The sequence below is a fragment of the Mycteria americana genome, chromosome 1 (genome assembly GCF_035582795.1).
Source record: "Mycteria americana isolate JAX WOST 10 ecotype Jacksonville Zoo and Gardens chromosome 1, USCA_MyAme_1.0, whole genome shotgun sequence".
Taxonomy (NCBI): domain Eukaryota; kingdom Metazoa; phylum Chordata; class Aves; order Ciconiiformes; family Ciconiidae; genus Mycteria; species Mycteria americana.
Genome location: NC_134365.1, coordinates 95,423,558 through 95,449,874, shown reverse-complemented (window position 1 = coordinate 95,449,874; position 26,317 = coordinate 95,423,558). Strand labels below are relative to the sequence as shown.

The 26,317-nt window shown below is 42.5% G+C and overlaps 1 long non-coding RNA gene across 1 annotated transcript; it reads left to right on the top strand.

Annotated features, from left to right (window-relative positions):
* Positions 1-5,817: 5,817 nt before the first annotated feature.
* Positions 5,818-11,446, top strand: LOC142404806 (uncharacterized). Its single transcript, XR_012773954.1, has 3 exons — positions 5,818-6,393; positions 8,269-9,930; positions 10,029-11,446. It is a non-coding gene; the product is annotated as an uncharacterized LOC142404806 (long non-coding RNA).
* The last annotated feature ends 14,871 nt before the right edge of the window (positions 11,447-26,317 follow it).

The window sequence follows — 26,317 nt, the reverse complement described above, 5'->3', positions numbered from 1 at the left end:
GCTAACTCTGCAGTCGGAGGACTGTGCGATTAAGGGATACGCTCTTCTCTCAGCAGCGGCCAGCACAGGCCAAACTCACTCGTAGGGGGAAAAATGGTACTTAAAAACTTTTCACTCCATGTGTATGTGGGGAAAAAATGAACACATTCAGACCAGGGGAATTCTCCATCACCTGTGCTAAATACTGTGTGCCCTCTATAAGGCAGCCTGTAGGTTGCACAGAAGCTATGAGGGTGCGATGCAGCGGTAACAGTCATAAAATCTCTGACCACAGATCCATTTCTGCAGAAAGTTCCCCTTCTGTTATTCCAGGAAGCAAGTGTAATAACACACTATCTAGCAGGTCAGAAATACATGTGGCTAGGCATTGCTAAGTGTTTTTATTAGAATCAAGTGGGACAAGGCAGAACAATGCCATGGTGCCTTCATTTAGTACATTCACTGACCCATCTCAGGCCAGTGTTTGTATGTGGATCTGCCCAGACTCATATAAATACAAGCCTCAGTCCCTGTCGCGCCATTCACAAAGGAGCTGTTATGGCAATGCTATTTCTTTTCCTGTTGCACGCATTGTGGCCTATCTTAGAGGATAATGTTGTCTATATCTGTGATTTCCTATTTGAGATCCTAGAACTGAAGGCTGACATTTAGCAATATCCAAGCCTCTGCAAGGCACTTTTGAAATACAGCCTGTGCCTCATGACAGCCTTTATGTTAGCCACAGTTTCCAAACAGAGAAACAAAGGTGTAGGAAATTTCAGTGGCTTGATCTGTCACTCCTTCTATTGGGAATAGACTTCAACAATGTCAGCTCCCCTTCCCTGTCTGTCTGCACAGGACAGGGACTCAGACCTGCTGTTCTTGAAAGTGGGTTTGTCTCTCATCAGCTCTTCTAGTCAATGAAACAATGGACTAGGCAGAAGGGGGGGAAAAGTACATGAACAAACATTTGGATGATCCTGCATTCTTGTGTATTAGCTTCCTAAGCTTCCTTGAAAAGCTTCCTAAGGATACGACACAAGTTCTATCATTTTAATTCTAAAATGCATGGCCTGCAAATGCCCATAATGTCTTGTTAAAAGCAGCCAGTCTTAGGGCACTGCATATTTTGAACCCTGGAATGTATGATTCATTTTTAAAAATGTATTTTTTCTGTTGCTGCTACTAGCGGGCCTCTCATCACCTCATCTGTGTGTTTCTGCCTTTCCTGTCCTTAGCCACAAAAGATAGGATTCCCATTCATGCAGTTTTTCCATCCCATAGAATGCTACAGACTTAGTTGTGGGTTTGTCTGTTGAAAAACCCAGAAGTGTCCTGCTCCCGTTTACTGAGCGTGTCGCGTGGAGAGCAATGACTCTGCCGCCCTGATGTCAGGGAAGGTTTTTAGAGTTTAGCAAGCCTGGCAGGCAGCTGTGCATAGAAAAGGAAAAGCAAGAAGAATGAAGATCCAGGATCACCCTAGGAAAGCAGCGGGGAGAGCAGAAGGCAGGCTTCAAAGCTAAGTGGCAACTTCTAGGCTCACCCAGGCAAAGTGGACAGAGAGAGCATGGCCTTGCCTACCACAGCATGAACGCACTGGCTGATGGACTGGCAGCTGATGGCAGGATGGAGGAAACGAATGGCAACTCACCACTAAACCCTCCCTTCTCAGCACCTTCCCTTCTACCTTTGCCATGGCTGGGAAGGTTTTCCTCTTCCTCTGGTTTTAAAAGTAGCTCTATATGCACTACTGTTCTAACTCTCCACACAGGTCACTGTTTCTGAATGCGTCGGCAGCTCTCCCTTTCTTCCATGGGATAAGACCCCCTTCTCCCTCTCTCTCCCTTCCTGGCTGGAGATTGGAGTTTAAGCTTGCTTGTTGAATGACTGCGTTGCTGCTTCTACCTTTGTGATATTTAAAAATAAGATGTCCACTGTCTTGATTTTAAATCAGAAAAGTAAGCAGCTGCTTTATTTGAGACGATGTTGGTGTAAACAGCTTTCTTTGGGTGTGTTTGTACACGACCAGTCAGTAAATTACTTTTCTTGCGCATTTCAGTTCCACTTCTGCAATGGCCACATCGTAAATCGCCGCCTGCAGCACCCACTGTCAACAGGACATGTCTGAGATAGCAATGGCAGTCCCAGATGTGAGAAGCCTGGCCCTCCAAGTCCACAGTCTGAGTCCCAGCTGTTAGCAGATTAGAAGTTCTGGTGACGAAGAGGAGAAGGAACATGTTGGAGAGCTGGCCTAAGCAACTGACTTCAGAAAGAGCTCACATTTGTTTGGCCCAGGTCTGCAAACTGCAGAAATGCCTTGGGTATGTTTGCCTCATTCATTTACTGTACAGGAAACATATTATCAAAGATGTTTGGCTGGTAAAACTGGGAATCTAGTGCTTTTTGGAAAGCCAAGCCCCTTGTGATGGCATCTCTAATCAGGTACCCAAAGTTGCTAGTAATTAATTATATTCTTCCTTATGTAAAACTCAGTCCTACTTTTTCAGTCAAATGCAGACTCTCAAAAATCATACTGGGGACATAGGATCATATTAGGAGTAAAAGCGCCCATGCTGAATCACACCTTGGAGTCTGCATTGATGCTTATGGAGATTGTATAGGTCAAGAGAAGGATTGGAGCCGGGGTGAGGACAAGGGCTGTGTACTGCACTATGTGAATTCCAGATGTAAGTGGAGACCCTGTGCCCACAGCCTTCCTCTGGAGCTCAAACATCCCAGGTTTCATTCTGCAGAGCAGGCGTGGCATGCTGCATTGCTGGTGTCCTCTGTACAGCAACAGCTTGTTATGTTTTCCTTGGTTTCTGAACATTGCGCAGACAGCTGTGTGAGGGATCACACTCCCCCAGAGGATGCTGTGGTATATGTTAAGATACTGGGACGGGTGCTGGCAATGTCTGTGGAGCTCTGTGATCTCAGATGATTTGGGAGGAGAGAATTTTCTTTTGTCCCCAAAACCAGAACAGGAAGAAGGAATTTGTAGGTATATTATGTTACAATATGCAGCCTTGGTGGCCACAGATAGCTCTTCAGACATAGTGATTCTCTAATTAAAGGCAGGGTGGCTTGAGGAACATGTGATTCCAGCTTATTTGAAAGACTGTGAGAGAACAAAGCTAACCATAAAAAAAATGCCCCAAAAAATCAACATGAGCAGAACTGTTCAGAGGAGGGAGCAAAAACATAGTAGCTACTTGTGAGCAGCCACTGCACAGGTTCAAGCTGAAGGAAGCAGGTATTGAAGAAGGAAATGGAAGGCCTGCAAGGGATAGCCCTACACCTCTTGAAACTGGCAGGGTTCAATAGCAGCCTGCAAGCAGTGAGGGAAGCTGAGGACCTTCATTGAGTCAACACTGAATCAGTGGCATAATCCATTACTGATGATGGAAGATACAGCTACTTGATTTACCAGGAGCAAAAAAGTGAAACCGCTCTGTGGTGTTTTCACTGGGGTTCTGACCGCCTTCATCAGACTATTTGCAGAAGCCAGTGAGAACAAATGCCTACAGACATCATCCACCTCCAGTGCTCTTCCTACGTCAGTCGAACCAGGTGCTAGAGGGATTCCCAAGCATTCATAAGACTTGGTGTTTATAAAGAGCTTGCAAGAGGCAAATGGGAAGGCTACAGAATGCCAATAACTAATAATCCAAGATTTGGATTTGGAGGAACATTTTGAGAGCTTCTCCTCTTTGGAGGAGCCACTGAAGATACATCTTCACAGCCCAAATCTCCTAGTTTGGGACAGTATCAATTAACATCTTGAGTGATGCAAGTGAGAATGAGCAAGAAGAGAGTAGCTTCTAATTTGCTTTGTGCACCATTCAATTGAACTGGCTAGCTGAAAGAACTCAGACATATCTGAGAACTTCTTTCATTTCACTTGTTCTTTTTCAGGACAAGGGTGAGTTGTGGAGGAAATGGAACCATCTGTTAAATCATGACATCTAATAGAAAATCCAGCCTTTCTCTTGGTTTACTACCTGGGTAAAAAGTTTATTTATATGAGATGCTGGATTGCTTTGTGAACTACTTCAGCAGGCTAAGCCAAGCTGGTCTTCCAGCACCATGAGTTTATGTCCTTACTGTGGCTTCCTGCCAGCATCTTCTCCATTGAACTGTATTTACATTAGCACTGTAAAACATTACTTCATTCAAGTGTCTGAAGTGAAGCACTCACTCACTCCATGCACTTAGTTCTTGATTGTTGCCAGCTGGTGAGAAGTTAGCCGATTGCCTTTCCCGGCTGGGCCCCACCATTCTGAATATAATGAGAATTAAAGCCACTGATTCACTGGGGCTGCTCAGGTTCCAGTGTTGGTTTTAGTTGTTTGTAGCTGGTATAAATGCAAAATATTGGACAATTAATTTCTTCAACTAAGTTTGAAAGATAAATCCATCATTTGAAAGATAAATGCCTTCAGCAGTCATTGCCTTGGGCATCAGATCTTGGCATCCTTGAGTCTATATACTGGTAAGTGATCTGGATGATGGTTCACTGCATTTCAGTCTGTTTTTTCTTCTGTAACTTTCAAAGCTCTTTACAAAGTAGAAGTATTTTCATTTTATGGAAGGCAGAAATGGAGGCAGAAAGAGGCAGATCATATTGACCTGGTGTAGATCCTCATGTGAAACTTCTCTAGTCTGCTGAATCAATGGGATGGTCGCAAGGTCTCTTGCTGGCAGAACTATGATAACTTCTATAGGAATAAAAGATAAAGGAGGTTTGACTCTCCTTAGTGTGCTCTGGTGCTCAGGCTGTATTACTCCTGAATAAGAACTTCAGAATGGAGTCAAAGTTATACATTCTTCTATATGTTTTAAAAGGGCTTGCTGAAGTGCAAGCTTTGCTCTGTTTACTTCAAGAGAAGGTTTGAAAAAGGATTTTTCATTCTTGAATGTCACTGAATACATTTAAATTACTGTTATTGCCCTGTGTCATACCATATTCCCAAAAGGCACAGGGACTTTGCTAGCTCACAAGAACCAGAAAGCAAAGCAATTTTGTCTTATGACCAAAAATGGATGAATGATAACAGCTGATGAATGGAATATGTGTTTTAACTCATATTTAAGAATAAAATACATCACCCTACCTGAAAGTTAAAAAAACCCAAAACCTACTTTATGCTTTTAACCCTAAGGAATATGTGAGAGCTAATTTAAGGAGAGTAATTGTTAAATAGTGTGGAAATGAGATTTCTCATAGCAGTGTCCTGGTTTTGGAACACTTAATTATCTCAGTGTTAACATGCAGACTGGGGTATGGCAAAACTTTTCCCACAGTAATCTATTTCTGGTTTAAAACACAGATCTGGGTGTCAGGAGACTGCATTTCACTTTCTGGCTTAGTGGCCCTTGCTTTGAAAAGGGCACTAGCACTTACCACGCAACACCAGGGCGTCGGGGCTATGTGAAGTGCCTTAAGATGCTTGGGTACAAGGTTTGAAGGAGGTTTTAAGTACTGCTATCTCTCTTAGTATTATTGTTGCAATTTTATTCTTTCCTCATTCTTGATTTGCTCAGATTTTATCTTCAGTCTGCAGAAACCACAAGCAGAGAATAAGGAAATGTTTCCACGGCTCTGTGGAAGGCAAGCAAAGGAGCTGTGTTGGGGGGCTGCAAGGATGGTGACGATGACTGGCATGCCCTTCTTCCCTAGGGGCAAAACACCCCCCAGACAAAAAGAAGTTTCTCCATTACTGCTGTGGTACCTACCAGTGGAGCAGTGATATTCATCAGGACCTCTGTAAAACACCTCCAGGGTTTGGAGGGGAAAAAAAACCCCAAACACCAAAAAAAACCCCAACCAAAAAAAAACCCCCCATAAAAACCCAAACAAACAACCTAAGAGAAATTAATGGAAACTCGTCGTTTTAAATTTGCTATCTAGGTGTCTGCATCTTCGTGGGAAGAAACTACTTTCACAACCCAAAACCACTGGACAGCCGCAGTCTTTCCTGGAGGTATCTCACCGGAGGTGAAGCCAGCCTCTCCCTCCTGGGCATACTAGCAGCTGCTGCTCTCTCCCCTGTTCAAACAGTTTCCAAGCGCTGTGAGCCTGACTGAAGGTGCCTCTACCCCACTGAAGTGGGTAGATTCTCTCTTTCTGAATCTTGAACATACCAGCTCTGACGCTCCCCTGTACCCTGGCAGAAAATATATCCTGCCTTCCACATTACCTGATACAGGACTGGGGGACCATGCTGGCACTGGAGGGATTCTCTTGGAGCAAGTGCAAGTGACGCCAGTGGAGATGCATTTAAATTTGCCTGGGAACTTGGCCTTATTTCTCATGAAGAATATATTGACTTCTTTTGTCTACAGGGTCATGGCTGGTCAGTAATGAGGGAACATTAAAAACTCTGGAAGCCCATTTTGGATCTGTCAAAGAATGTGAGCACTTCTATTTATTTATTCTCCCCTCCCTTCTCTTTGGTGTAGACTAGAGGTAAAAGTCTCCAGAGAGTGGATTCCTCATTAAGATTCCTGATAGCTCCTGGTATGCAGAGGCTGCGATTACCACATGAAGGGCATCCTGCTATTTTTGCCTCTGGTCCAGTCCCTTTGAAGGGACCCTGGAACACTTCACAGTCGTGCAGATTTATGAGCACTGTGCAGCCTGCCAGAGCCTTTCTGACATACTCCTGTAAACTAATTACGGGAAACTGCCCCAGGCCTCTGTCATTAAAAATACATTCTTAGCATTTCATGAACAAAGCTTAGTTTCCTCCTTCTGTTCCTATAGGATATGATCTGTTTCCTGACAGATGTTTATCCGAAAAAATCAAGTGATTGTTTCTGAGGAAAGTAAGTGAAGAATAAAAGCATAGCGTGTCACCTAGGATGAGTCACAATGTGAATCCTGAACTCCCAGCATGATCTGAACTTCTCTGGTGCCCGAGGAAATAGCTTTTTAAGATTTTCAGTTTGTTTAAATTCATCGTCGTTAGAGACTGGGCACTTTAAGTTCTGTATTTTGTCATCAAGCCTTCCTTTCGAACACTGTCTTAGCATGGCTTTTGACCAAAAGCCATTACCCACCCACTGGCTATTTGGGCACCTGAACGAAATGAGTTGATCCATCCTACTGCTTGCGCCTTGCTGGCTCTTAGATGCTACAACACAGGGTGCCAGGAAAGGCAGACAGATATAGAATAAACAAGAATGGCTGTTGGCGGGAGCGGAGCACTGGCTCATGTAGGCAGATAAACGCAACGTGTTTTGGCTGACCGAATCACACGTGTGATCCCGGGCCCCTGGAGAGCAGGGCTGGCTGCGTGCGCATGGGCTGTGCGTGCCTGAAGCTGACTCGGAGGTTACGAACGCAGATGTAGGTGTTCTCAACATGCACATCATACACCATGCCCTTGGAAACGCTTGTTCCCTGGCTAGGCAAGGAGCGTGGGGACTAGGTGGAATGGGGGAGCAAATTAAATTCATAGTCTTGCATGCCGATGGAGTGAGACTGAGGCACCTTCTGGGTCAGACAGGTGGTGAGGCTATCGCCATTTACCTGATTATCTCAGGCCAGCTGAGCTGCCAGAACTGTGTATGCTTCAGGCTGCCTAACCTGTTAATTACTGTATTATAGCTCCAACCTCAGTGAAAAGCCTGACATATGTCAAGTCATTAACCTGAGCTGTAACTTAGATTTGTATTTGGTCGGTGAGCAGGGTGCATGTAGGAACTTCAGCTTGCTGCTGCTGTTGCGTGTGGATGGTATCAACTGGGGCCCTAAATACTGTTAGGACCTGAACTCCTGTGTGCATTTTAGATGTGTGTATATGCACAGTGGTTACACAGATTTTGATTTTAAAGGATCTTAAAATCCCAGGGTGGTGTTCTTCCCAAGGCTTTCAGTTTGTGTGTAGGTCAAACACCAGATGATCTGCTACGGCAAAAGGCTTTGAACTGATCCCTGAAATTATACAGCCATCTTCCTGCTATAAGGTTTTGAGCTGCCAAGTAAAATGCACTGGGAAAAATAATATGCAGAAGGATGTCCATATTTTCCATCTGTAAATGCTTAAGACCAAAGATTCCAGAAGAATAGACTTATCTATTTTGTGATAGTATTATTACTTAAGTACTGATTTAAATTCCCCCTAACCTTCCCCCCTGCCTTTTTTTTTTTTTTTTTTTTTTAATATCTTACAAGGGATCTAGGTTAACAATGGAGGCTGGGCCACAACAGGATGCTTACCATGCAGTCTTCTGCTGCAGAGATTTCCCCCCCTTGCAAATGATAGGTCTGAAATTCTCCCACAGAGTGATATCAAAGCAGGAAGGAACCTGAAGAACACCCTCCTCCCCCTGCCACACACGGACAGAAGAGGAAACATTGAGGAGGAGCCTTCCGTGAGGTGAAGATTTGAGGGGGCAGAAGGCCTCTTACAAATGCTGCTGGAGATGGCAGGAGCTGCAGAGAGGAGTCGCTGAGAAAAAGGGGATTGAGAGATAAGGTGAAGGGACGTTCAGGAAAGTGCTGGTACATGTCTAGACAAACTGAGGTGGGTTTAGAGAAGAATCTCAGGGCTCTCTTCCCTGTATCTCATCCCATGAAGTGGTGTGCAGTAGGGGAGAGCCCCTCGCTAACACGAATGGTGGTTATCCATTAGCTGAAGCTCTGGCTCTTGACCTGATAGTTTTCTACTCAGTCTTGGCATCAGTGTAAATGATTAAAGAAAGAGGGGAGCAGAGAATCAGGCTGTGAGCCCATGGGGTACTGGAGAAGCAGCACAGCGTAATCCCTATTTTGAAATGGGTGAGGCAGTAACTGAGGTGTACAGGGTGGGGAGTGATGTGGTCAAGTAAAGAATTGGCGGAATTAGCTGCCTGTTTGTGCATGTGGCTATTCTGACTATTTTTCCTTTTCTCAGCAGCATAGTTTGGATCTGAGCCTATTCCAGACAATCCTAGCTTTCCCCTTCCTTTATTTACCATAGTAAAGATTGAATAAAATCAAATTATAAACAAACCGTGGGCTCAAAATTTTCTTTAGGACTCAGAGGAAAAACACTTTCTCCTCCCCCACCTCCCCCTGCTGCTCCCCCACCTCCCAATTTCTCACACTTTTCCAGCTTGTTCTGTGAAAGATTCTCAGGCTTTGTTTGCGAAAGCTGATGCTGATAGATGGCCCCAGCAAGGGACCCAGTGAACTCCCACAGCAGAATGGTGCAGAGCAGGGTGCATCCCTGTGATTTTTCTGGAAGGGGAAAATGAGGGAGAGGAGTAGGCTACTTCTGCAGCTGGGGTCCACCACTGTGTGAGATGGTGCCAACCAAAAAACTCAGCTCAGAGCCCAGAAAAAAAAAAAAGGATTTTGATGGGCTTTGGATTGGCTGACAATCATGCCACAGGGGCTCCGTTCTGCAAGAAGCTTTTCTGATTCACCCTACTCTCCGAACCCATCACCTGCAGATAAACATAAGCCAAACCAGGCTTACACTAGGTGAGGCTGAAAAGCTGCACAAGGAGCATCCTCTGCAGACCTAAGAGACAGCATGACAGAGGAATTTTTTTGTGTTTGTTTTTTTGACACAAGATGGTGTGATACAGCAGTACTGCCTCCTGTTCCAGGGCCAGCACAGCAGATACCAGATTGAAGGGCTTCTCCACCATGCTCCTTTGCACAGGATGCACATGGTTTTTTGCTATACCCTTGCTTCACAGGGTGTGTGCGTGTGTGCCTGTGATCTGATATCCCCATGCTGCTGCTTCATCAGCATCAGACAAAAGCATTTTAGTGCCACTAAAGCTTATGAGCCACATGCTTCTTCACTCCAGCTTTTCCGCTGATAGGTCACTGACTGCTTTGCAGAGACGGGGGAAGAGCTGTCTTATTAATGACTTCTTTGTGAAAGTATGAGTTGATGAAACAGTCAACGCTGCAGCTTCTTCCATCTACTTCCACTCCAGAAGAAACCAAAGGTAGAAACAATATATTTGGTCTCGCCTAATCAATCTGGCAGTATGGAATAACTCCTGCTAATCTACTGCTGATACTTAATTTGTTTTATTTCTTACAGTACAAGTGCTCTCCCTTCTTTGTAAGCCTACTCCACACCCTAACAGATGTTTCTGTCGAATGTACTGCACTGTCAGTAAGATGTAGACGAAGATGAAAGAGTCACTGTTGGAGCAACAAGAGTGATAAGAGGCCTAGAAAACATGAACTGTGAGTAAAGGCTGAGAGAATCAGTTTTGTTTAGTCTAGGAAAAAGAACGTGGCAGGAGCAGAGGTGGGAAATATGATAGTCCTCAGACATTTCTAATGGTGTTACAGATAAGACAATGATCAATTCTACACGTCAAGATGGGGTAAGGCAAGAAGAAATTGGCCTAAGTTCAGCAAAGACGACTTGTGTTAGATCTTTCAGAAAGGAAGAAAAAACCCCAAAAGTCTTCCTAGCTGTAACGATAGTTGAGCAATGGCTGTTTAGGGACTTGTAGAATTATTGCTCTTAGGAGGTTCATGAGAAAGCTGGATAGGTGAAAATTGGAGAAACAGGATCCCAAAATTTCACTGCATTTTCACAGTTACTTTTGTGTATCGTCACCAGTACAAATTCTGTGTTTAGTCTTCACTACTTTCAGCTGCTGGCAGTCAGCTGTCTTTTCATCTTCTTCCTTTTCTCCCCCCACCCCTTACTGCATTTAGGTGTTTTCCTGTATCATCCTCTTGAGCCATTTCATATTGTCGGATCAAAATGCTGGATGGTTGTAGACCCAAATGGTCCTGTTTCTATAACTGTACTACATCAAATTTGAACTTTTTTTTTTGTAGAGGAGCAAAGCTCAGCATTTAGCTCTGGTTTTGTATGGCATCTAGCATAGCAAGGCTCTTTTCTGTCACTGGAACCCCAAAGGATGCTACAGGAGAAATAGTACATATAATAATAATAGTTACTCTCAGTCTTCCACAAATAACTTGGTTCTATCTGTGGCTGCAGTTAAGTGTTAAAGCAAGACTGGAATGTTTGGTGTGTTGAGCTGAATGAAATATTACCTCCTATCTATGGCAGGATGATGGCAATATGGAAGGTACAGTGTGTTTCTGTTAAAGGGGCCATGGCTGATTATCTAATGCTGCATGAGGAACACATTTGATGTTTGTCCTGGTTTCAGCTGGGATAGAGTTAATTTTCTTTCTAGTAGCTGGTATAGTACTGCGTTTGGGATTAATATGAGAATAATGTTGATAACACACTGATGTTTTAGTTGTTGCTAAGTAGCGCTTACACAAAGTCAAGGGCTTTTCAGCTTCCCATGCTCTGCCAGGCACACAAGAAGCTGGGATGGGGCACAGCCAGGACAGCTGACCCCAACTGGCCAAAGGGCTATTCCATACCATATGGCATCATGCTCAGTATAGAAACTGGGGGGAGTCAGCTGGGGGGGCAGTGATCGCTGCTCGGGGACTGGCTGGGCATCGGTCAGCGGGTGGTGAGAGGTTGCATCACTTGGTTTTTCTTAAGTTTGTGCCTCTGTCTTTCATTGTTTTCCTTTGCATTACAATTTATTATTACTATTATTGTTGTTGTTACTATTATTATTATTATTATTATTTTTTTATTTCAATTATTAAATTGTTCTTATCTCAACCCACGAGTTTTCTTACTTTTGCTCTTCAGATTCTTTCCCCCGTCCTACCGGGGGGTAGGGTGAGTGAGCAGCTGTGTGGTGCTTGGTTGCTGACTGGGGCTAAACCACGACAATATTTTATAAGCATTCACCAGAGAGCAGCCGGTCTCCAGTAGGATCTCATACTTTGGAAGAATACACTGCGCTACATACTAATTTTTGCGTCTTTGAACTACTGTAACTAGTCTGTTTTGAAAGGAACCCACTGAAGACACGTGATGCAACCAGACCTCATGTTGGCTAACCTATGTTAGCTGTCCAGTGAGGCAGGACCAGCACTCTGTAAGACTGTGTGAGATCAGCCCCTGACCCTGAATGAAACAGATGGGAGGCTTTTGCCTCCAGCAGAAGTGAGGGTTATATCATTTGTCCTGCTTAACTAGTCAGTGTGTTTGAGCAAGCCACAATCATCCTGTGCTTAACTTTTCCAGAGGCATTACTGTCCCTAATGAGGAAGAAAAGGCTGAGTCGCTCCTCTGTATAGCAGCTCATGCTGCTCCTGCATTAACATCCACATTTACAGCCCACACATCATCACATAGCACAGCAGAACATGCAGCCAAGGTTTCCTGTGGGGAAGCTGGCAGCTCTCAGGAACCTCCTCCAGGACCTCCTCGCTCCCCGCCTGCAGCCGGGCAGCTAGCCCATGGCCCCCCGGCAGCCCCCCACTCCTTAGCCGGGGGCTGCAACCCTCCCAGTGTCCCAGACATTGACCGTCCCGGGGCTGCAGCTCTTGTGGGAGCCCTGTAGCCTGGCAGGCACTGGGACCATCCCTTCAGGGGAGCAATGTCTGGCTGGGGGCGTGTGTGCTGAGCTCTTGAAACACCTCCACGACTAAAAGCCAATATCCTCAAGCTGGGGCAATTCAGAAGTTAAGGGTTGTTTCTGAAGGTCGAATTGTGACATTTTAAAGGCCACTGAGACTCTCAGCCAGTGCACGCTCCAGTGGTGTGTCCAGCCTGTTACGACCATGTTGTGCCATCCCTGGGAGGCTGTGGGCAAACCTAGAAGCTCAGCTCTGCTCCTGGCTCTGCTGGGCACCACACAGCCCTCCCTGCTGCAAGGGGCAGGGGGGAAGGACCTCCAGGCACGGCCTGGACTTCATCCCCAGGACTGGATAAAGTTGGTATGAGCCCTCATCTCACTCAACTTCCATCAGAGCTACTGGCAGAAGATGCAAAGAAGATGAGGGAAACGTCGGGCCCCCTACCTCAATGTATGTAGGGATTGTTTGGAGGTAATGGAGAGTCGGGACCAGTGACCTATACAGAGATTTCCATGGGGGAGTATCTGGCACCTGGCAATGGCTGCTCCGCTTGGCTTGAACTGTCCCTGCCCGAGTTGTGCCATTTTGTAAGAACAACGGTCAAGATTTGGTGGAGTGTTTGGTTTTGAATTAATCTGGTAATTAAGCCCTTTTTAAAGCATTTCAACTTGAATGTATGTCCTCTTTGCTCTCTCTGTTTTCCAGAGTCCCCTAGAGGTATAAGCCCTTCTATGGTGCCTCCTCGTCCACTGGCAGTTTCCCCCCACCACTGAGGTACTTACCAGCTGCCATGTAAGTATGCGGTTTTTCAGGCTTTTTAGTCGGTGAGGCAGTAAGAAGAAACTGGGATTTAAATTAGCCCATAGGATGTTGATGACATTTCCCCCTACTGTGTTTTAGACCATGCTGGCTCAAGCCATCTTGCATCCATCCAAAGTTATTGCAGACAAGGCAAGCTTTGATCTTTCCAAAAGTGCAGAAGTGTACGTCTGCCATAATGTGATGTCTCTCCTATTATTGCTGAGCCTGGAACACAATAACATCTTATAGAAGGCTTTGGAGTTTAGACTACAGCCCTTTTATTTATTTTGCTGGAGCACTGTCCCATAAGGAAAATCCCAGGCTGGGTTTAAAGAGCCAGACAATGGAGCAGCCGTCACATTTAGATGTTGCTTTTGAAACAATGCTACATCACTTTGCTCTGCTGGGTTCTGCTCCTACTTGTCAATGGCAGAAATCACAAGATCAGAATTAGTGAAAGGGCTTTAGTGATGTTTAGTGCAAAGCATGTTGAAAATGAAAACACCGACTCAACTCTGCTGAAAAAGCAGCTCTCTGGTTCCTAGGTTTCTTCTTGACCAGTGGATAGACGCATTACCTCACGCTCAATATGGAGTCGGGCAATGGATTGTGTGTCTCCGACTTTTGCAAGAAAAAAGTAATGTTACACTTAGAGTAAATAATAATAGTGCCAAATGTATGTCAGAAGTTTAGACCATCTGTTACCACTGAATGGGGCTTGAGACTCCCAGAATTTATAGAAAAGAAAAAGAGAAGTGTCTAGTCTTACTGTCTGTGAAAATAACCTTAAAACATTTTTGGATTGTGCAGATAGCCCAAAATAACAGCTTAAAAATGTGTGACTTGCTGTATTTATACTTGATGGATTTTCAATGATAAAATGAAAAAAAGAGCAGTAATTTTTACAAATACATTTTGTTGAAAAATTTGTTTTTGAAAAGCATTTTTTAGTGAAAAATGTTGATACTGTTTTGCTTGCTCTATTTGCCAAGCTCCTCCCTCCTCCTCCTGCTCCCAGTTTTTAAAAATAGAAAAATGGTAAATATAAACAGGTAAAAGCAGCTGCGTATTGCAAAGGGGTGTTGGACGAATAACCTTTAATTTATTAAAAAAAAAAATGGAAACCATGATTGAAATTGGCAAACGAAAAAACCTGAAAAAACATTGAAAAGCAAACACTTGAAACTTATTCTCTAAAGTGAGCTTTCAATTCTCATTAGCTTGATTAGAGCAATTTAGATAACAGTTTTGTTGATGGTTTCCCTGTGATATCATGCACCTCTTATGGACTGCTTAAGATCTTGGACACCTTAAAGGACTTACATGGCACCTAAGCATCTCTGTTAAACTCTTCAAATCTCACTTGCTCTTTTAAAATCAGTGACTTTCACAATGCAGTTATGTGCAAGGATTTTGAAAACTGAAGTTGTGCGTGCATATATCTGTATAGATAATAAGATACTAGAGCAAAAGGGATTCTTAATGATTTATTAATTTCCTGATTAATCCGTTGACAATGTTAGTACTTTTCGATATTTGTGAACTACTTGAGATCTCTCTGTCGCATCAGATCGCTGCAAAACCTGGGAATCTTGCCATCAAAATTAGGGCTAGTTTGACATGGATTACATGCATTTTTGCTAGTAATTACAGGAACAGCACATTTGGTGAGCTGGCATTTGACATGCATACAGGTATGGCAGATCAAGCAGGGTAATGGGAAGTACTGGGAGCAGCTCTTCCAGCCAAGTTTGCTTTTTAAAGGACCAAGTCAGCAATAACAGACCAAACTAAAAGTCTAAGTTTAAACCAGAACAGCCCAGACTGCATGTGATAGCCCGCCTAATTGCTTAAAACTTTCTTACTGATTACCGCTTTTGGTTTAAGCCCTGTGTTTGTTATGAGTGTGCATGAAGTTTCTGAGCCCTTGCTCTGAATGTGGACCCACCGCCCTGCTTACGTGCAGCTGCTAAGATCCATTTAAAACTTACTTTGTGCACAGGGATATTCTATTGGATAAGCTGAGAACTAAAACATAACGCAGAACTAAAAACATAACACACATGCTCAGGGACAAAGCAAAGGCTGTGGATCCAGCTGGAGGGCTGAAATGACTAACTTCTGAAGGATTAAGTGTGTGGCCTTTGAAGAGCCTGTACTGCAGGAGCCTCATATCTTCAAGATTTTTGTGAGATACCAAGAGCGTAGGCCTATGTGGTCTTTTTATAGAATAATTCAAAGCCTGGAAACCTTACCTTGGGGGTAGAGATATAAGAGGCTTAATCTAGTCATTTTAGCAGAGAAGGTGAAGAGGTGGCTTGGTCAAAGCCCACAAGACTTTATTGTGGTAGAAGGTTTCTGGGAACAAAGAACTTGTTTATGCAGCAGAGAGAGGCATAACAAACCCTGTGTCTGGAAGCTGCAACTTGGGTTTGTACAGATGGGAACTGAGGTGCAAAATCATGGGCTTGAGGCAGGAATCACTGGCAGAAATTCTATGCCTTGTGTTACACTGCGGATCAGACTAGGTCATCACAACCAGCACTCTTGGCTTTGAAATCTGTGTGCCTATGATTAACGTGATTCCCACATTATATGCACACATCAGCATTACATTTAGTCACTGAAGAAGAGAGAGAACGCATCCAATTAGCTCTGGGCTTTCTGCCTAAAAAGGAAAATGAAGTGAGATTTTGTTTAAGGACAACCCCGATAACTCTGAAAAACACCATGGGATTATTAGCATTTGGGCAGAGTGGACAGGATTTCAAGGTCCAGCACAAAAGACCCCACAGAAAGAACTCTGTTCAGTGAGCTGCACAGAAGGAAGGCCTATGCCTACCCTACTGGGGCTTAGTTACGATCCTAGAAAGCATAGGATATCGTTAGATAACCAAAACAGAGGTAGGCAGGGCTGTACTGCTTTAGAAACAGCTGGTACTAGAACGCTTTATTTTGGTAGGATCTTGCACAAATAGAAAAGAGAATATCGTCTTCTCTGAGGATGGCCCTGTTAAAAGGGGTGGTATGGATGACGGGAGGGATGGTATGGTGATGGGAGGGAACTGCATCCTCTCCAGAGCAGGCCGGGTTTAAATGTTTTGGTTTGCTGGAAAACCCCTAAGTTCTTGTAAGAACTTGGAAAGAGTCACTTTCAAGTGTTCCTGACTCACATTACAGGAAAAATTGCATCAAAATGCAATTTTCAAAGCTAAAAATATATGATTTTCAAATGCAAAATGACTTGTCTTTGAAAAGGTAAGCAAGATACCGTTTTTTAAAAACTGCACTCTCAAGATCTCATTAAAGTACTTAAAGGGTATCAAAAAGAAATGGTTTGGTGATTCAGGTAGAAAATGTTTTAATAATAATTCTGGTGCATGAATAGTGTTCGGTCCTTTGACAGTTTCTTCAGATTGGAAATACTTTGAAGTCATTCATGGGACAAGAAGACCAATTCCTATACAGTTTTAATTCCTGCTGCCATGGGGCGCTAAGGCATCTGTAGTTGTCGCCCATGTGTATAGGTGAGTCCTTTCAATACAGCTGCTTTGTTTCGCTTTTGCATTTTTTCCAGCAGAGTGGCCAGCTATCCCAACCCAACACTTGTATTTGTTGAACATTTCCTGTGATCTGCCTCCAAGGTCCTCAGTTTAAGCAGAGCACTAAGGCATGGATAATTGGACTTGCTCATTTTGGAGTTCAGGTTGTTGTTGACTTCTCTTTCTCTTCTCTCTTGCATCTAAACTGAGTGACAGAATGGGCTGTTTCTGACCATCAGAAAAAAGATGGCAGTTGTCTTTGTCAAGTTGTGTAACTTGGTCTCGGCTTTTCTCAGTCTGTTCTCCAGCCACCTTGAGAAGGAAGTATCATGTGGAGTCATGCTTTTGATCTCGCCTAGGATGGTAGGTCTGCGCTATGCAAATCTGAAATAACTGTTTTAAAGAGCGCTTTCGTTTTCATCTTGTTGCTATTGGCAGGAAAAAAAGTGTTCAAAAGCAAGAGAATTTGTTCCCGACTGATTTGAAAACTGAATGGCTCCCTGGTTTTTTTGCTTTTCTAAAAGTCCTTTACGTGAGACTGGTTTTTGAGGGCTTGTGATCATGCGTGTAGTTTGCTTTCTGTCTAGCCACAGCAGTTTACCTCATTTACAAAAGAGTCTTTCAGCACCTGACCCTATATTCAGGGCAAGTTCTGCAACCTTTAATTGTTTAATTAGCTGGTGCTAGCTTAAAAATATTTAGCAGTGTTCTTTAAGGTAAATAGGTTATTTCAGGAAGCATCCTCACCAAATATTTTCATTCCAGATTAACTTCCTTTTTCTTTGCTACTTTACCCAGCAGAAGGAAGCAATGGCCATGATCTTTGAGGGTGATGAGCCCACCTTCAAATGCTTGCAAGAAGCCCTCATCTTCACAACTAATGACATAAAAGCCCCTACCTGAACCCTCTTATACCGAGGCTGTGTGTGCCTGATGTGCTTTCTGATGGGGAGGGGGGTGTGTGGTGGTGGTAAAAAGAAAAAAGGCCTTGTAACTTTTCATTGCTGCTTTGGCTTTTTTAGCCATGAGTGGGCAATCCTTTCATCAGAAGCCTTGCGTGTTCTCTTTTTCTCCATAAAACTGCGGAGTGACATAAAACCCTAACATGGGTATGAAGGTACTTTACATACAGTAACAGCACACAGAATTAAGGCTGCTTGTCCTGACTTCCTCTGTCAAAAAGAAAAGGATGATGACTAAAAGTGAAAGGCAGTGCTTCTAAAGCTGATTAAAAGGTATCCTTTCAAACGTCAGTTAACTGGGGAAGGTGGCACTGACAGAGTTTGAGGTTTTGTTTTGTGTGTTGGCAGATTTTGGTGTGATGAGGAGAAAACTGAGCTACTGAGAAGTTTTTCTTCTTTTAGTGACATCCAGCCACTTCTGCTACAGGAAGATGAGTTAGCACTTGTTTGCCGCCTTCATCAGATTGCCAACTGATCTCTTCTAGTTTATTTCTCGTAGAATTTCCAATATTTGTAACACCAGAACACTGGCAGCTAAAAAATTAAGAATAAACTGCCTCTACCCTTATGTTTTATGTGAGGGATAAACAAGAGTGAACATAAAGTACCCCAATATCACTTTCACAGAGCTACTTTTTAGACTGTAGCCTGCTTTTAAAGCCAGCATTGCACTTGGCTCAAATGATGAGATACTGACATTAAATGCCACTCAGGCAGAGCCAGTGTTAATATTTTCAATTCCTTAGAAAAAAAGGAAAGAATGTAAACTAATTCTACTTCTGTTATGATGAAGTTCCTTCATAACATCTAAGCAAAATCAAAGCTGTTTGAGGACTTAGGCAAAGTATAATTTTCCTGCTGTTTGTTTGGGGCGGGTGGAAGGAGGGAATGATTTTTAAAATGCTTACTGAGAGTCAACTTCCTTTCCTCATCCCTGTTTGAAAGTTTCCAAAAAAGGAGGATAAAGAAATCAGGTTGACTCCCATGGTCAACAGCAGACAATGCCAATGAATACACGTACTGTCCGTTAGTGAAATTCATTTTCCCTACGTACCAAAACTGAGACAATGGAGACAAAAGCCACAGCCTCAACTCCAAATATATCACTGGGCTAAATTCGCCTGATATGACTAAGAAACTGATTGAACTAAATAAATTACTATGCAAGAAAAAAAACCCTCCTTGTCTAGCACCAATCTCTTGTCCCCTCCAGCATCTGACACTAGCTAGCTAGTCAATCTACAGGGCACTTAACCGTGTGCTATTATTTAGCTACAGAAAAGACATAATTTCTGCAGCAGCTGAGCACTTATGAACATTAATGCATTAATTCTGGTAACCCCACTGTAAAGTATTGATGTGTTAGTCCTATCCATTTTACAGATGAAGAAAAGGGGGAATTGCTAGTGTGGCACCTTCACTTCAGCATTAATTTGGTCTGCCTTGAGTCCTACCCATGTCTGTATAGTAGACTGACATATTTTTATTCTAGCAGGCTCATCTGCCACATGCCTGCTCTGTAGCCTGAGCTGATCTAACTCCTCCGTTCTGTGTTGCTAAAGCAGTACCCTGTGCAGCTCATGCATTAGTTCACCGTGTGGTCACCCTCTATTCTAGCTTCTAACCATAGCAAGCTAGTGGCTCTCAAATATTAGGGACATTGTACTTCATATGAAGAAGGCTCCTTTTGTGAAAATCTGGAAACGAAGACTGCTGACTGGGAAGCGAGCACCAGACTGTCTGAGAACTAGACTATCCAATGAACTTTGTTTTATCAGCCTGTTGGGATAAAACAGGATAAGCCAGTATCATTCCGTCACCACAGCTTATCATCTAGAGTCCCTCTGTAGCTTACAGTGACTATCTTATGAATGACAACTCCTTTTCAAATACTCCACGAAAAAATATTGGCCCCGGTTCATGATAAATAGCATCAGTGAGCTAAAGCAATGTTAGGCAGTTCAATGCTTTGCATTCTATAGAAGTCAATAAATATTTCTTGCAGTTCTCTTTTTACTCTTTGGATGACTTCGGATGACTTTGGATGTCAGTGTCTTCCTGGAGGGTGGGTAAGAATATCAAGTCTGGGAGGATAAAGTGGTAATTCTTGCTGTCACTGGTAGGAGAGAAAGAAAGTGAAAAAGATTGTGAACTAGAACCAATGGGATATATAGAGATTGCGCTCTTCTTGTCAAAGTATGCCAGCTGAACAATTCTGTATCATGACCCAAGGTTTTGTCTGGTACCAGCTTAGTTGTAACTCAGCCAGGTCAATCACTGAAGCAAGGTGAACTTAAAGACAAGGAATTTACCCTATTCAGCTTCCCAGTGCTGGGAAAAAGCTGGTGCTGCTGCAGCTGAGGAAACAGTATAATAAACAGGTATGTTAAACAGAGATGGAAAGCAAAAGAGCGCTATGTACTTGTGGTGAATAAGTGAGGCATTAAGAAGATATGGAAGAAACATACTGGTAGTTTTCACTGTTCCTCTCCCCAGTTAAACAGGACTTCTGTAAGTAAAGAAGTTGTACTAAAAAATGCCTTTATCTATGTTCCTAACTCCTTCAACAGGACTCTAACTAGGTCCAAAGATTCACCAAACCTGGCTCTGCAGAGAGACAAAAGCAGTAAAGATGTAAGAAAATAACTTCCTTTTAGTAGTTTTTAAGCTGTTGCCTTCCATATTCACTGTAGTCTATTCAATTTCTCTGTTACAGTGGGAAAGGGAGATCTCATTTCCCCACCCTGGACATCACACTCTAGTCTGTTCTTTTTATTTAACTGCTCTCTCAGTTCAACAGCCAATTGCATATTCACCAAATTCTCGTTTTAAAATCTTTCTTAGACCCTGGGTATTTTTGCTGCCAATCGCAAGAGACTATTTTCTTGGCTTTGCTACAGGCTTGTGTCAGCTTAGACAAGTTGCACCTGGCTAGACTGCAGTGCCCTTGCCCGTGGTAAACAGTGCCTTGCTGCACAAACAGGCCTGCGGTCATAAGCGGTACTGCTCAGCAGAGGAGGTATGAGCTAGCTGCAGTAAAAGCTTGTTGACTTGATATAGAAATCTTTCATGTGATAAGAATCTTCCCCATCTGGATGACGAAAATCTGTTCCTTCCTTCCTTTGCTGAGCATGTTGAGCCCTACAGATGAAAACCTGTCTACATATGCTAAATGCATCTGAGTATTTATAGGCATTTCTGTGGTACGCTGAGTCAACAGTGTTGTGAAAGAACCTGCCAGGAGGTAGAGAAATTACCTATGAGAAGCTGGAGGTATTTTTTTAATAGCCAGGGGAACGACAAAAACAAAATTTTGCCAGAGAACGATTCTTTAAAACATTTGGTCTGATGATTTGCTCGTTCCTAGACATATTTGTTGAAATCTGTCTTCTGTGTATTAGAAAGAACTGCAGTGTACTTAGGTGAATATTTATAGAAGAGCCAAGCCCTGCTCCTAGAGCTTGTTTCTGCTTTTCCTTTTTTAAAGCTCGGTATTTATACCATCTAACCATAGGATAGTTTTGGTTGCAAAACTGTGGCTGACCAAAGTCCTGAGGGCCTGCCACAAGAAAGCTGACCTATCCACTGGTTAAAAAACCATCAAAAACAACTTTTCTACTGGATGTGCTGGGAAGCATCTTACTGAATATATAAAGCAACTTTTCTAAAGAGGGGACAGCTTTGTGGCGTAATTCTGCTGACTACACTAAACTTCTGCCTCGGAAGGATTCTGACTCTTGCCTCTTCCCTTTGCTATTATAAAATCTGCTTTTTAATGGATAATTGAATCTTGATGAGTTTCTTCTGAGTGATCTTACTTAGAGATAAGACTGCAACAGGATTTTCTACATGGCAGCAAATTGAAAAGAATACATCACTAAAGTATTTTTGATACAAGCAAAGAAAAGAAACCAATCATTATATACTCTCTGCTGTTTGAAAAGCCTGTTAAGGTTAATGTAAAAAGCAGAGACTATAGCTCCCATTTCAGAACATCAGAAATGTGAGATCCTCAAGCTCTTTTTGACAAGCTCTATGACTTCAGTAGCCAAAATTAGCGCCATTTAAGGTAAAAGGCCATTGCCAGTTTCATATGTGTTTTATAAACAGAAATTATCTAAAATAAGAATTTTACCATCTTACCCATCCAACCACTGAGGTTTAGTTATAAAGGAACACTGGTATGAGCCATCCCATGTCTGAACTAATGGAACAAAGCCAAAACTGGTGAGGTTTTGTGACACCAAACTAAACCTACCTCTCGTAGCAGAGAGAAGAATAAACTGAAATCTTTTATCTGAGTCCCAAACTGTGGTGGTTTGGATGAATAGGGGCCAGAGGCCAGGCTGCCCACAGAAGGTGGAATGCAGCCATCCAGGTCAGAGTCTGGTCCCAACAGTAGAGGCGATTTCTTTTAGTGTCTTAAAAAGAGAACTGGAGTATCTCTCATGACCAGAAGGCTGGCTTTCTGCTAAGAGGAACCCTAAGTGTTGACATCATGATCCCAAGCTGCAACCATTACATCTGCAGAACAAGCTCTCTCCTTTGCCAGTCACAGCAGGGCACTGTAGCTAGCTGTTTTTGGAAGCAATAGCCTCATCCATAATTAGTGGCTGAGTGGCTACACATACAAAATACTCTTGTAATATTATGTCCTTGCTGCAGAGACAAGGATAAGTGACCTTCAGGTTTCATTTGGATTTATTCATCACATGACCACCTGTGGCCTCAGAATGATGCTTGCTGCATCTCACCTGGCCACTTGATGACATCGCTGTTTACTCAAGTTGTCCTATGTTTTTCATCTCCATGTTCCAGATGAGTTTGCTTGGCTGCTGTTCATCTTCCATTAAAAATGATGTTTCTCTTCAGGGTTTAGATAACCTTTCCCAGCCCACCATGCTTCAGCTCTCTCTCTGCTAATCCTTCAGCTACCTGGAACACTCTTTATTCCCCGCCCCCCCCCCCCCCCCCCCCCCCAGTAAATATACAGTTATTTTAAAGCTGAAATGTGAAAATGCCTCTGTGAAGAAGGTATATATAAGAAAAACAAAGTTGGTTGGGTCACCCAAACTGTCATATAGTTTAGGGTCTCTTAGCCAACTGATCCATCTACCATACTTGAGGATGTGAACAAACAGATGACTAAAAACACATGTGTTCTTGCAGAAATGAAATTGTTGTTACATACTATTAGAAAAAAGTGGTGAGAGAGGACAACCCTTATTTTCATATTTGGTCATATAGCTTGCCAGTAGATGTTCATAAGGTTAAGGTGCTCTGATCAGAACTTGTTAGTAGCTTATTTTTAAGGCTGGGACAAGCAATGTGGTATCTATATCACAGCACTTAATTAAATAAAATGCTCAGTCTGGCTCCATAAAAATGATGAAATTTGCATTTATGGTGTTTATGCAAGACAGAGTTTTTGACTGTCCTTTGTCCAAGGTACCTTGAAATGCTTTATGTCAGCTGCCTCTCTCTAGCAGTAATGCTCTGTCATTTTCCAATTAAATCTGTGCAACCGTTCACACTGGAATTAAAACTCAGCAAAAGAGATGTAGAAGGTTGCAGGGGGCTGTGTCTTAATTATCTATTTTTCTCATCTCATGGCTCATGCTGATTTGCATTCTGCTTAAATAAAACAATATGGTTCTTACTACTGAGAGCACAGGACTGCAAATAGCATGCTAGTCCATTGCTCTGCCGTTGTTTTGTGCAGTGCCAGCTGTTTTTTATTGAGGGATACTGTACTATGTAGCTGCTACAGGCCTTATTGTTCTGTTTTGGGTGGGGTGAATAAAAGAGTACTAAATCCTTTGAAGAGTTAGGAAATGACAGTAACCGGTAGAGTATGTACTCCACAGCTGATGAAGAACCAGCTGATCTTTCTCTTTTTTTTTTTTTTTTTTTTGTTACTGAAAGCGCAGATGGACCTATGACGGGTTTACTGAGGAAAAAAAAAAGGAACTTTCTTCTGTTTTCCTTCTTCTAGTTTCAAAATGATTAGAACATAATACTGCTCTTCCAGAGGTTTGCCAGCTGCTCAGAACTGTGCCACTATATTGCTGCCTAAATTGCTCACCTTGTTTGCATTATCTCAGCATGCATGAGTTTCCTCCTCTGTAAAATATCTTGATCTCTTAAAAAGACTTTCCCTTCTCTTTATAAGTTTCTTTGAGATCTGAGGGTGAAAAAATGAAAGTCACCCTGGAAGTACTCAACAGACTGGTCACTGGGCTACGGTGATGCTTCAGTTATGACACTAATGCTGGTAGGAGTCAAGTAAGGCATACATTTTCTTTCTCTTGCATGCACATTTCTCTGTGCTCTACACTGGGGCCCCTCAATTTTTGCTCTTTTAGGTGATGAATTTGATACTGAAAAAAGCTCTTTTGCACATGCTAGTGGAGGGTTTGGTTGGTGCACTCAGTGAAACTTGTTGCTATGTTGCTATCTACCCTTAGGTAGAGCATGCAGGTTGCAAATGGTATCAAGCATATTTCATGACATCTTTTGACAGCAGCCATGGGTTGAATGGACTTTGGGCTGCACCTTCCTACATGGAGAGTCTTTCTGTGAGTCAGGTCAGCGGGAGAGAATCAGCCTGGGAGATGGCAGAGGTACGCAATGTCTCCTTCTTCTCTGCCAAATCAGTTTTGTGGGAGCATAGGACAACTGTCTTGAATTACATCAAAGCAACAAATTGTATGAGATTAGAGTGCAGCTCTTGGCTTTATCACCCAGTTTTCTAGTGTGATTGTGCCAAAGCAGAAGGTTTGGCTTGCTTGAAAGGAACATCCTTGTGCAATGGGGACACTTCTTTGAAATGAATGTGGCTGGATGGGGAAGAGTGGGGAGAACTGAATGCAGAATTTATCCTGTTGCACATTTCACATGATGAAATTTCCCTCGCTAAAGCAAACCAAGCCAAAAGAAAAAAATAAAGGAACAGAGAGAACTGAGGTTTTTTGTGGTAGAGCTGTGCTTCACGTGCTGTTCTGCATTAGGAAATGAATCCAACTGTATCCATCAGACTTTAATTAACTTTTTATTAGGAGGAAAAAATTAGCTCTACAATATAGAAGACTACTTAAAAAATGAAGTATCTTGGCTATTTTTAATCCCAAATGCACAAAAGAACCAGACTACAATACATTCCAGTGGCTTGAAATATTTCAATTGGAATTAAAAAGTGAAGCTAGTTTTGAGTCATGCAAGAAGACATCGCCACATCCTTAGGTTTCATTGCCTTTATCTGCAAAATGGAAATAATTTTGTTTTGAAATCATGAAGAAATTACAGCACCAAGGATGAGACCTTCATTGTGAATTTTGGCCTTGGGTGAAATATTTAGAGCTAAATTGCTAACCTCTTTAAAAAATCTTTAGCTGAATGAGACAAGTCTGTGAAGGAGAATGCTGATTTTGGGCTTAGTATAAGCAGTACATCTGTCCATGTCAGAAATTATAGAAATACAGCAGGGAGCATGGACTTGGAGGCTCCCATCGTCTCGTTCCCTGTGCTTAAAAAATGGCTAAGTTACTTGTGTGCTGTGGTTAATCTAACCTACCCTCGGTCACTTTAATTTCCTCAGACAAATTCTCTCTGGTATAATGTTTTCTTAATATGAAGTAAAAGGAGTTTGCTGGGGGTTTTTTTCAGCTGAGTTAGTAGGCTATCTTTCCTAACCCTGTTTTTCAGTTTCACCTAGTAAACTTTTGAACCCAATGGAAATCTCAAAGATAATTATTTTCCTACAAGTTTTGTGCAGCTGAGAAGAGGAAAAAGGTCCAAAGTAATGCCTTTATGAAGGAGAGACAGAAAGCAAGCAGTCTCTATTTGTTTCATCAGCAATGCTCTCTCTTATGCAGGAGTGTGCACAGAAGACCTTTCATCAAGTGGAAATTAGCTTTCCTGAAGTGAGGGGAAGCAGGGGAAAAGTGTCTTACAAAGTCATTATACTATGTAATTATTTTTTTACAATTTTGGGGCAAAGTGAATCAAACCATTTTGGAAAAATACTAACACCTTTCTCTGCCCCCAAGAAAAGGTAGAGTATAGCATTTACCTAGTCCTTGTCTTGACAGTTATGTACTTCTGTCTCAGAACTGACAGACTAAATTTGTTCAAACTTGGCTTTTTTCTAGATGTATGGAAAGAGCAAGGAATAAATCAGATGAAAAACATTTTAAGAGATCTTTAAAGGTGTAAATTGGACCCAACATCTTTCAGCTTTCAAGGAGACATGACAAATAATTTGACATCCAGGATGCACAGAACAAAAATATATAAGCCAGTGCAAGCATGTCTTCTTTCAAATTCAATTATTCCTGAAGCTGCAGTATATTATATGATAGCAAATCTGTCTTTTTGAATTCTGCTACTCCTGTGTATTGTTTATTAAGAAATAACAGATTTGGAGAGCCATCTTAACTTTTTCTTAATGAAGCCTAGAGGAAGACTATGGGACAAATTGCTTAAGAAGCTAAGCTTAGCTTAAGAATGCTTAATAATTGGGCTAATATGGCCCAATATTAATAATTTGTCACCATATCAAAATTTTTAAGGATTGTTGTCCAGAATGAATCAAAAATTTATGA